Source organism: Palaemon carinicauda, chromosome 28, assembly GCF_036898095.1.
Source record: "Palaemon carinicauda isolate YSFRI2023 chromosome 28, ASM3689809v2, whole genome shotgun sequence".
In the NCBI taxonomy this organism is placed as follows: Eukaryota; Metazoa; Arthropoda; class Malacostraca; order Decapoda; family Palaemonidae; genus Palaemon; species Palaemon carinicauda.
In genome coordinates this window covers 53,074,769-53,087,029 of record NC_090752.1, presented here as the reverse complement: position 1 = coordinate 53,087,029, position 12,261 = coordinate 53,074,769, and the positions used below count along the sequence as shown (strand labels likewise).

The following is a 12,261-nucleotide window of genomic DNA, read 5'->3' as shown; positions in this document are numbered from 1 at the left end:
GAAAGGGTTTGCCCCTTCCCCGAAGAGAAGGGAGCAAACGGGGAAACAGATAATATTACAATGACCTAAGACAACCTAGCCTAGGCACTAAGAGAATCGATTACCTAAATCACCGAAACTCACTCCAATACTATCTTGGGAAATACTCGAAAAAGAGCTTATATGTATAACGTTGCCTAACGCTTTAAGCAATATAAAATCACACTTGGAAGACTAATTATCATGCAGGAAGTACAAGGGCCAACAACTAGGCTACGAAGACTAGTGTTGGTCAGCCTAGGCAAAACTTTCGCCAGGCACACTACTATCGCATCATAACAGAATTCCTAATTAAGCTAAGCAGCTAATTATTAAAGCGCAAGGGGCTGGGAACGTCGCTCTTGCTAACAAATAAATCCTATTCTAGCGAGCGACAGCGTCCATGACGCCTCCAGCAGGCAACAGCTCTTGTATCAAAGATAACTCTTTTAATTACTTTAATTTTAAACAAGAGCCTACATTTATACATAAAAGAAATAGTACTCAACTTATCCGAGGCAGAAGAAGTTGGAGAAAGCATAATAAGCGAGTAAATCCAAGATTTTGGTAGTAACACGGAAAAACACCGAGTCGTATAGCTACGCAAAAAGGAATACAGATGGCGCCGTGAGCGGCGCAGGGCACGCTTACGAAACGGGGAGGAGAGATGCCTTACGAACGGCTCCCCCCTTTCTTATCGTTTTCGTTTTCTTGCCATTTGACCCCTACGAAGTGTTAACTCTATTCGCGGTATAGATTGCTATGAGGCGTGTCAAGAATACGTCCGCTGATATTTACGATATCCCTAAGGTCTTTTTTAGGGATACTCGCTCCAGGAGTTAGAATTCTGGGTACCTTAAGGTAAATTCTCTGGGAATATCGCCGTAGTTGTAATATACCCTAGGAAGCTGCCTTTAAGGAACTTCCATCAGGACGACATGGCTTGAGCCCAAAAATATTCGCTGTAAATTTGAACTGTTGAAGTTCATCGTAAGAAAACCATCAATGAAGAAGTAAAACAATATTATACTAAATAGTTTATTCAAAACGGTCCAGTAGTGGAACGTATAAAGCAGGCACTTACTCACAGCTTCCTTTTGCATACTTAACATAGGAAAACTAGAAATTAAAGACACATGACCTTGTATTAAGTGACGACACAACTTGACCTTTAAAAATTCTTGACACATCTGATGAGATCATACCAAAGCTATGCCAGAGCTCTTGTGAAGTCAACAGGAGGAGGAATAAACTCAACTGAGATGATTCCAGAAACAATATTACTTTTGGTGGTAAGAATGTTTCTCTCTACTTAGCGGTAAGTTGATTTTATACATTACGGAAATTATACTTCCTAGTTATGCAAAGATTTCACTTTTAAATGTAACATGGAAACGCAGCATCACCTTCTTCACTCGCTTTCCCATGTTTACTATGTATTTCCTTCCAATCTAGTTTCAACTTCGTCAAATCCATAAGCTCTCCTGTACAAACCAAGATTTATGAACAAGTATGACTCATGATATGGCCCTATTTCATGGACACAAGTTTGGCTCCATTCCTTTCTTGGTCAACTGAAGTCTATAAAAAAACAAGGCAGATTGGCTTCATCTATTTGTACCTGCTGTCCAATCAATATCTACAAAAAGAACAGTATGACTTTGTTTCTCTTATTTACCTCTGCTGCAGCTCAGCTCTGCATAACAGTTTTGTGCAATATGTAAATAATTTCACCCATATAGATGAAATTAAGGGGTCAAGAGTACAAACGACTAAATGCAAGTAAATATAAATAAAAATTTAAAACAAAACATGATAAATGACAGTACATTACCGCAACAAAATAAACTACGATGTTTTGAAAAAAATATGTAATCATAAAATCAACTTGAAGAGTAAACTAACCTGGAAACTCTCGACAATAAGGAATACATCATGCCATACACATTCTTAGTGCAACTTGAATCTAAAGGTACAAACTGGTAAATCCATCACTGTGATTCTTGTGATGACGGACATCACAACTATAGACACGTGAGTATTTGTGTATTATATTAATATCTTGGCACCTGAAAATCAGATAAACAGAAAGTATAAATTGATACAACACAACACATTCATTCAATCACGCTCTGTATCTTTCTTAAATTAAGCAAGTTTATCTGAAAGACATAAATAGCACAATTCAATATTACATCAGACTTGGGATCATTTGAGCAAATTAAGGCACAATGTTGTAGTGACCTTTCTCGTTATAGTGATGTAAGTCTTTTCATTTGTTCATACTTTTCTCGTATGGTATGGACTTTCCAGTGTCTCAATATTTATGATACTGTATATACTGTATCGTAGACATGCAAAAGGGGAAGTATGAAATCAAGGGATGAAATACAGACCGGTATATACAGGGATGCAAAAAATATGAGATGTACAGTAGAAGAATGAAAAAAATCAATCAGGATACTAATAAAAATACAGAGTACCTGTTTACGACAATATGGAAAACAGTCAAGTGGGAAAGGTAAAGGAGATGCAGGAATGCAGAATGTGGAGGAAAAATACATATCACCCAAAGGATTTTTTCAAAAAAGTGAATGTCCAAACAGACTTTAGAAAGAAACTAAGGTGGTGGCTCCGAATAAAACAGTTAAGAAATCTGGAAGAGGGGGTGGGGTATGAACGAGAGCGAGATGGCCCATGTCTTTCAACAATCTACACAAGATTATAACTGCTACCATTCAGCTCTGCATTCCTTTTCTGTAAGGAGGCAAAAGAAATGCACAGCTTTGTGGGTAAACAGAACTTACACGTAAACTCTGCAAATAACAGAGCAAGAAATTCTACATAACCCCCTTGGGAGGGTTTACTTTACTTAATCCATGGCACAAAAATTAGAGCCTTTATTTGCTATTTTGTTTAATTGCCCTTTTATTCTTGTTTAGGGAAACCGAATCAAATAAGGCCACCACGGGGTTAGAGAGCTTTGACAATGATATTCCTCTCTAATCCTACCACCTCTTAAGTGAACAATATAAATTCCTACACAAAAGGGGTGAGGGGTGTAAGGTCCTCATAGTATATGATCTCTTGGGTATGATGACAGGCAACAACCTTAGTACTCTAATGTACAATAAAATTCAAAAGTCCCTACTGATTGCGTTAAGTCCACTGACACGAGAAACTGTCGACAGACTTTTGAATTTGACCGTATGTAATGGGCAGCCGATTCTATCTCTTGCACAGAAATCACGCTGAATGACCCTTAGGATACAATACTGACTATAAAAATATACGATGCACAAGAACATGCTATCAAATACCAATACTTCACTGATATTACATCAGAATAAGAAAATATAACACGTTTTTGCTTACAAAAAAATGCTACTTCTGCTATCAAGAACATAGGCAGAAAGCACCAGCATTTCCCTCAACTATGTACTATAGCATAAACTTTTCACCTAATATTAAGGCGATGTCATATGAACATTATTTTTCTGGCATCTTTTCGCATCTTGCCACCAAAATAATACATTAAATTTCTCCAAAACTGAAATTACCAACTGGCACCAAACAAAGCAACTCATTTTACTTTTTACTTTTACAGTAAATATTTCAGGATTGATAATAGGAAGTATATTAGAAAGATCATCCGGGTTCAATGCCAACTAGAGTGCCCTTATATCAATGATAAATTCAAGTTCACATGGAAGATTCGATTTCAGCCTTAACTCTGAAAACTTATAAAAATATATTTTCCGTACTTCTCAAATATACGATACAATATTAGCAGCAACCAGAAAAGTAAAAGTAGCAAGAAAGGAATATAAAAATGATATTGGAATTATTCTCAATTACTGTTGCACGATCAATAACAAAAAAATAAGACAGCAATAAAAAAAAAGAAAATACAAAGTGAGTGATGACCTTGCTACTTACAAAAAACAAAATCATAAATTAATACATCAGTAATCTATATAAATAAACAACATTTAAATGCAGTAATGGGCAATTCTGCCCACTCCCAGACGAACGAATAGGATCCACCTATAGCCTTTGTCCCTGTTAGAGAACATGGGGAGACAATAGCTATGAAATATGTTTATAACAATAATACATTGATTTGTATGGCAAACAAGTATTTGACAAAGAAGAATTACAATCCATGGGAGAGTGGATCGAGCACAATCATGTACAGACTGGAATGCTTCGCAACGATTCTTCGTAGGAGACTGTATCTTAGAATAATTCTCCAGTCATCAGATTGATTATGATTTGAAAATATTGCATAACTATCTAGTCATTTACAAAGCAACAGACTTCAGTCAAACTGTGATAGAGTAAGCAGGGATCGAACTACCAAGATGTAAATGGATCTTAGAAAACTCAATTCTAAGCAGAAAATTTTATGAAAATTTGTGAAAAGAAGGTGGAATTTTCCAATATCAATGTCCCCAAGCTAGAACTCTATTCTTAATACCATCGGATCAACTGACAAACTTCTCAGTTGTACATTACAGAGCCATTTCAACGCCATGCTAGAATTCTCCTCGCAAAGCCACTAAAACCCTAAGCTGGAATTCTCCTCAAAAAGCCATTGTCACACATCCGCTGATTTGTTCCCTATCATATAACTCGTTGCAAAGGTGGGTATGGAGATGGGAGTGGGGTTGAGGGAACAACTTTCCAGTTGAGATTTAGCTTCCAGTCAGCATGGGCTTTCGTTCCAGCGTCGAAGCACTTCCTTCCAGTTCTTTGGCAAACTCTTTGAGGAACTCTCCAAAGACGGTGGGTTCCATATTTTTGCCCAGGTGGTAGATTAGGAACCAGTCGCCCAGGTTGCATTTCCTGGATATCGTTTCCAGGTTTCCCTTTCCAGCCCATCGTCCACGGTACTGAAATGTTAAACAATAGTTATATAAATTTTCTGGTGTATTTCCCAAAATAAAATAAAATTAAAATCATTGCTAATATCATTATCATCATTAATATTACTATATAAAATTTTATCATTATTATAATAAACCTTATCATTGTTATAATGCTTATAATTAATATTATAATTCTTATCACTGTTATATTTTCTATTACTATCATCATAATTTCTAGTACTTTACTACTCAAAGTTTGCAAAGATTCTTAATGGAAAAGCTCAATAGGTTATAAATAAACTTCCAAAAAATGCATAAAAGACACAAATATAAACTACAATATATATACATATATATATATATATATATATATATATATATATATATATATATATATATATATATATACATATATATATACATATATATATATATACATATATATATATATATATATATATATATATATATATATATATATATATATATATATATATATATATATATATATATACTGTATATCCAAGCAGTCTGCATGGCCAAAACGAAATGCAAATAATTAACCTCAAATGCTCATTAACAACAACTTGAAACCGGTTAGTTTTAGCGATCTGGAAGACATCTATGGTCAAATAGACTGATGATTTGTCATCTGGCGTCAAAGAAGTGCGTCCTGATGTTAGAGTGAAAGGGCCAGCCAGGCACGGGCTCTTGCACACTTGCAGCCTTTAGCCAAGCGCGTCCACTTGTTCACATCAAATTCTTTTCATCGCTCTGGGAATATTTTACTGAAACGCAAACGGAAGAATTGTGGAAAACCAAAGCTGCCATGGAAAGTTGAAATGGCAATTGCAATTTACTGAAGTGAATCCTAAAAAACGCACCCAATAAAAAAAAATAAAAAAAAAAATCAAACGGCACCCAATAACTCTTTGACATCCAGTAAAATTATATAATTCCACAATAGTCAATTCTTTTTAGCGAGGCAGATTTACATCGACTCGCATGGGTGCTATTTTAACTCAGAAAAGTTTCCTGATCGCTGATTGGTTGGACAAGATAATTCTAACCAATCAGCTTTTAGAAAACTTTTCCGAGCTAAAAAGGCACCAATGCGAGTCAGTGCAAATGCGCCTCATTAAAGAAAAAACAATTAGTATAGTACAAATGTATATAATAGTACATTGGAATTAGTATACGCAACCCAGCAAAAATTACGGCTATATATTTAGATTGATGTATGTACACACACAAACGCATCCTCCTCTCACCAGTGTATGACTAATACCTCTCCCCCTGACAGAGAAACGGGGAGAGACCGAGTAGTTATAAGTTTATCAACGATGCTGTGCGTTACTGGTGTGTGTGTGTGTGTGTGTATATATATATATATATGAGAGAGAGAGAGAGAGAGAGAGAGAGAGAGAGAGAGAGAGAGAGAGAGAGAGAGAGAGAGATTTAAAGTTTTAAGGCATCCTGGTGACATCTAAGATCACTGACGCAGAGAGAGAGAGAGAGAGAGAGAGAGAGACTTGATCTCTATTATACAAGGGAGATATTTTTTGTGAGAAATTATACCGCCAGTAAATATTTCGCTGGAATAGGATGACAGTCAACAGAAAAAAACGAACTGGCTACTCAAGTGGCGGTTAAAAAATAATTTAATTTTCATAGATCCCTTAAAGAACAGAAAGGAAATGAAACTGGCTTTAAGGCATCTTAGCATAAGGTCGAAATGAGTGTGGTTCTTGTAGGCCAACGTGAAAGCTAGCAGTAAACCACAGAAACAAGTAGCGCTCTCTCTCTCTCTCTCTCTCTCTCTCTCTCTCTCTCTCTCTCTCTCTCTCTCTCTCTCTCTCTCTCTCTCTCTCTCATAAATACATTTATCAAATTTTATCTTTAAGAAGAGGCCTAATATTTTCCAGTCGACGAGGAGCACAGGGAAATTTGCTTCGTGTGATTTGCAAATACAGTTTGATATATATATTATACATACTGTACATATCTAGGCACAAAAACACACACACATATATACTGTATATACACATACACACACACACACACACACACACACACATATATATATATATATATATATATATATATATATATATATATATATATATATATATATACATATATATAAATATACACACACACAAAAACCCACATTAATGTTAGAAAGAATAGACCTTGACATTCATCTTCAGACACAGCAGGTTGTGGACCAGGTTCATTATACAAAACGTCCAATTTAAGGTAAAATGCGCAGGAGGGGAGGAGGGGTTTAGGGTAGGGGATGATAAAAACTGCTATAAGCAAAACTTGACTTCCTCCTAATACAGACATATAAACCATGGCACCATTTTTAAATCAATTTCGGGAGTCTAAACCGGGACACGCCTTCGTGCAACACTTTTTGGGGTCCGGTTTATTATTGCGCATCCTGAGAGAGAGAGAGAGAGAGGAGAGAGAGAGAGAGAGAGAGAGAGAGAGAGAGAGAGAGAGAGAGAAATTAGTAATGCTTTTGAATGGTTTCAACACCGTAGGCCGAGGATTACCTCGTCGAGGTCCTTAGTTTTTTATGGTATACAAGTTACGTCAGCTTTTCTTCCCTACCTCGACTTCTCTCCACCCTAGATGCGATCCGCAATGGTCGACCAACATCCAGGTACATAATTTGCATGCTTACGTAATCAAAAGCCTTCTCAAAATTTAATAATACATCCCTCTGAGAGAGAGAGAGAGAGAGAGAGAGAGAGAGAGAGAGAGAGAGAGAGAGAGAGAGAGAGATGGTATAAAAGAGGCTGATTAATACCCCAAATAAAGAGAAAAAAAGTCTAATAAGTCATCGACAATCCTGCATCGATGTTATTATTTTTTATATAAATAAAAAATATGGAAGAACAGCTCCATTAATAGAAAATTCATTGGGGCTTCTCATTAAGTCCTTGGGTAGGAGTGAGGTAGCTGACCCCACACACGTAAACCAGCGGTCTGAGTACTGACCAGTTTCGTGGATGAAACCCTATGTGCGTAGACCTTCCACGGTTATACAAGATGTAAAAATGGAAAGGCATATGGAAGTCAATAATGAAGGGAGGAAAATGAGAGAGAGAGAGAGAGAGAGAGAGAGAGAGAGAGAGAGAGAGAGAGAGAGAGAGAGAGAGAGAGAGAGAGAGAGAGAGAGAGAATATATATTACCTCTCGAACAGTTCCTCAAAAAGAGATGAGTTAAAAACATCTTAATACATTCCCCCCCCCCTCCAAAAAAAATAAAAATAAAAACGATAAAGAAAATCAACAAAAAACAAACTCCCAAGATACTCTTTTAGAAACATTGTTCTTATCACCATGACATAAAAACCACAGGAGAGAGAGAGAGAGAGAGAGAGAGAGAGAGAGAGAGAGAGAGAGACGCCCGGCATACATCCAAAATTCTCATTAGTACCGATAAAACGAAGTGATTAATGACCCAACAATGAAGACAAAGACGTTGATAACAGTCCATTAGCAAAGGCCGAGGAATGGCGAATCACAAAGAGAGCGTTTTCGATTGGAGTGATTGGGAGTTGGGGTAGTGATTAGGATGAGGAGTAATTAGGGATCCTGGGAAGGATGAATAATAAGTTTGGATGTAAATTAAGGAGGGGGGAACAATGAAGGACGTGGAAGTGAATATGGCGGGGCTAAACAATACACACAAAATATAAACATACAAGTACACACTATAAACAGTAGACACACACACACACACACACACACACACACACATATATATATATATATATATATATATATATATATATATATATATATATAAATCAATATACAGTACACATAAATAAATATATTCAGTATATTTATATACACATATGTGTAAATATGCATACATATATTTAAATATATATATATATATATATATATATATATATATATATATATATATATATATATATATATATATACTGTATGTATAACTATGCAATCTAATAACTAAGAAAATGTTGTTACCTGAAGCAATAAAAAACAAGAAAAGTTGATATAAAAAAATAAAGAAAAAACTGTGCTGATAATGACTACGTGAACAGGGAAAATCGACAACATTACAAACAAGAATAAAATTGCGGCGATAAAAGTACGCAAGGGAACAAATTGAGCAATTGAGCACTAATTACTAATATCTTATCATTAATTACTAATATATTATTATGCATAGGGGAAATCTAGAAGAGGAAGCCGGTAATCGTTTGAGGAAACCAGAAAAAAAGTAGAAAAAGCGAATCACAGCAAGGCACTACGTGAAGCTCATTAATAAATAAATAAACTAGAGGGGCACTCAGTCGAGAGCCTGCCTTCGTCAAGCAAAGCAGTCTTGTGCTTGAGATGTATCTCATTCAAAATCTAATGAATTTGTCCTTGGATCATACCCCACAAATGCACCAACTTTTGTTGAAATTGATTATGTAGTTTTTGAGTAAAGTTCACAAACAAAGAAATAAAATAATTGCCATTTACTCTCTCTCTCTCTCTCTCTCTCTCTCTCTCTCTCTCTCTCTCTCTCTCTCTCTCTCGCAAAACAAGAGCTGTGATCTGGAGGGTGGAACTTTTTGTTGGAATTCAACCACTTCTTATTTAGTAACCTGAAAGTAATTAACGTTGCGTGCGTGCATGAATAATTATGACGTCATCGTCGCCATCCAAAGATATCCTTTAAAGGGAATATTATTATTACACTGGCTATCCTATGAGGAAGAGTCCGTGCTAGAAGAGGACTATCTTAATTTAAAACCAGCCAGGATCATTATTTATGTCACAGTATTTTGATGAACTGGGATGAATAAAAACATGATTTATTTTCCCTGAACATGTAGCACTATATACTGGTCTAGGGATATTCTAAATATCATACTACGTTTATAATTCATATTGTCCTTGTAACTGTTTTTATTATAATTGTACAAAACCTTAATTATTTCCTTCAATTACACTGAATTTTATTCCTGCAATTATATTAAATAAAATCACCTGCAATTATATTAAATGAAATCAATGTTATCCTAATTGCACAAAGTGCTCTTTATATAATACTCCCTGCCCTTTAGAAAATAGCTATTATTCTAAACAAAAGACAGCACATAATCAAAATCGAACATACAAACAGAAGACTAGAATTACCATTAAGCTACATTAAATTCAATGTAAACACAACACGCCAACACAGCTAAAACAAAAACTCAAAGTAAGACGATTGTCTACGGTGTCGCTCAAGTTACTGCCTTGGATGCCTAGCTAAATCCTAGTACTAGCTTAGGTGGGACTACTTACATATCAGATGTCGATTGAAGAATTGTGCTTCAATGGCGTAAAAATACTCAACGCTTCATAATACACAAATTCATATATGAAACAAGTAAACAGAAAACGTCTTCTAAATTAGAGACAGGAAGACAAAAATAAAAAAATAAATAAACTTGAAGTCTGTCAAGTCTCCAAAGTCAAGGCGACTTAAACTTGCAAATGAAGTCGTTGTTTGGTTCAGTCAATCTAATCTTAAATGTATACATGCTGGATTAAGCACTGGCTCTTAAGGGAGATAGGCGGCTTAGAAATAGTAAGTTCTTTAGACAGGCTGAGAGAGAGAGAGAGAGAGAGAGAGAGAGAGAGAGAGAGAGAATATTGGTGGGAAGATCATATTTCTCTCCAGCTCTTCTAGTTCATAAATGACATTCACTCAATGTTTGGTTTTGTTTAAACGTTGATAAAGTAACTGAACATATTCAGAATAAAAAAGAAAGTTGATCATAATTGGAAAAACCTTCTACTATTGTTACGTTTGACATGAAATGCTCCTTCTTTTTTTTTTTCAGTTCATGTTAACCTACGACAGTGGCATTTTCTATTTTAGTAAATAACTAAGTTAAATTTTGATATTCTAAGAAGTCTTATATAAAATCTTATTAGATAGAATTTAGAGAAAGATTAAATAATTCTCTATTACCAAACACTCCTCCATGTATATAATAAATGATCGATAAATACATGCCAGGCATTGATGAATGTATATTGACTGCCACTCAGCACGTTTTACTAAAAAAATCTTGATGTCTGAAATAAAAAGAAATAATTTAGGTATTTCGAACACACAAATAACTAAAAAAAAAAGGTTCACATAATCTTGTTCAATTTCGCACGGAGCAAACTTCACCGCTGTCCCAAAATCATCCTTCCTGAACTCCTCCTTCAGAGCTGTGTGTGTGTGTGTGTGTGTGTGTGTGTGTGTGTGTGTGTGTGTGTACGCGCGCGCCTCGCTAGAAATGCTATGGTACCGCGTTCGAGTCTTGGACAGGGCGAGTTCCTCAATAACCCTAAGCAGCTAATTACTTACCTATTTGTTAGCAGATTGTTACGAATCGCAGTTAGGATGCGGAGATTGCATATGAGTCATGATAATAGGTAAAGAAATCACGTCACCATTAGAATTAATAAATAAATACCGATGAACAAAAGTTGTAATTGAATATAGATTGACAACAATAGTAAAAACAAAATCTATCAATCCGAGTTGTTAGCCGACTCTTGCAGGTCGCAGCTAGAATGGAGAGATTGCATTGGATTTATGAATTTAGGCCAGAAAGCACTGGGGCCAAGAAGGCCATTCAGCAACCAAGTGCAACGCAGAATAACCTCCAGCAGTAGTACCATGAAGGACAGCAAGATGGAAGAAAAGAAGAGGGTTCGGAATCTTAAAGCTAAGGACATTACAGTACGGTGCACTGACGCCACTAACAACGGTCGAGTCGATGGTGGAGAAAGGGATAAAAGAGAGACGAAAAACTGATGTTGATATCTCATTCATAACACTTGTATCTGTAAACCATCGACTGAAACAAGGAATAATCCCATAGGATGAACACAATGTATCTTATATAACAGGTAATTTTCTTTATTAAAGTTTGAGCAGAGAGAGAGAGAGAGAGAGAGAGAGAGAGAGAGAGAGAGAGAGAGAGAGTGAGTTCCTACTCAGTCCACCATGAACGCCACAATTATATTCCCCTATTTGAGGATTGATAACTTCCCTTGTTCATGATGTAGGCTACCTCGCACCTATTCCACGGCACAAAAATAACCCCTTTATAAAAATGTATGAACCATTTCGCAATGAACATAAAAAAATCCTCCCACCGTGTTCTATCTACTTCGTCACGGGCCTAGACTTTAGAATGGCTCAAATAATTGTTCAGCGTAATAGTAAAATTTGAATTAAATTTACGGGGATTTTATTGATACCAAAGAAAAGTCAGGGTAGACAAGACTGAAATATATGAATAATGAGCGCACTCATTTACGTAAACTATGGATATATGAAAAC

General features: G+C 35.8%; 1 pseudogene; it reads right to left on the bottom strand.

Moving 5' to 3' along the window:
- Positions 1-1,042: 1,042 nt before the first annotated feature.
- LOC137621810 (innexin inx2-like) overlaps positions 1,043-12,261 on the bottom strand; it is a 160,357-nt pseudogene continuing 149,138 nt past the window's right edge.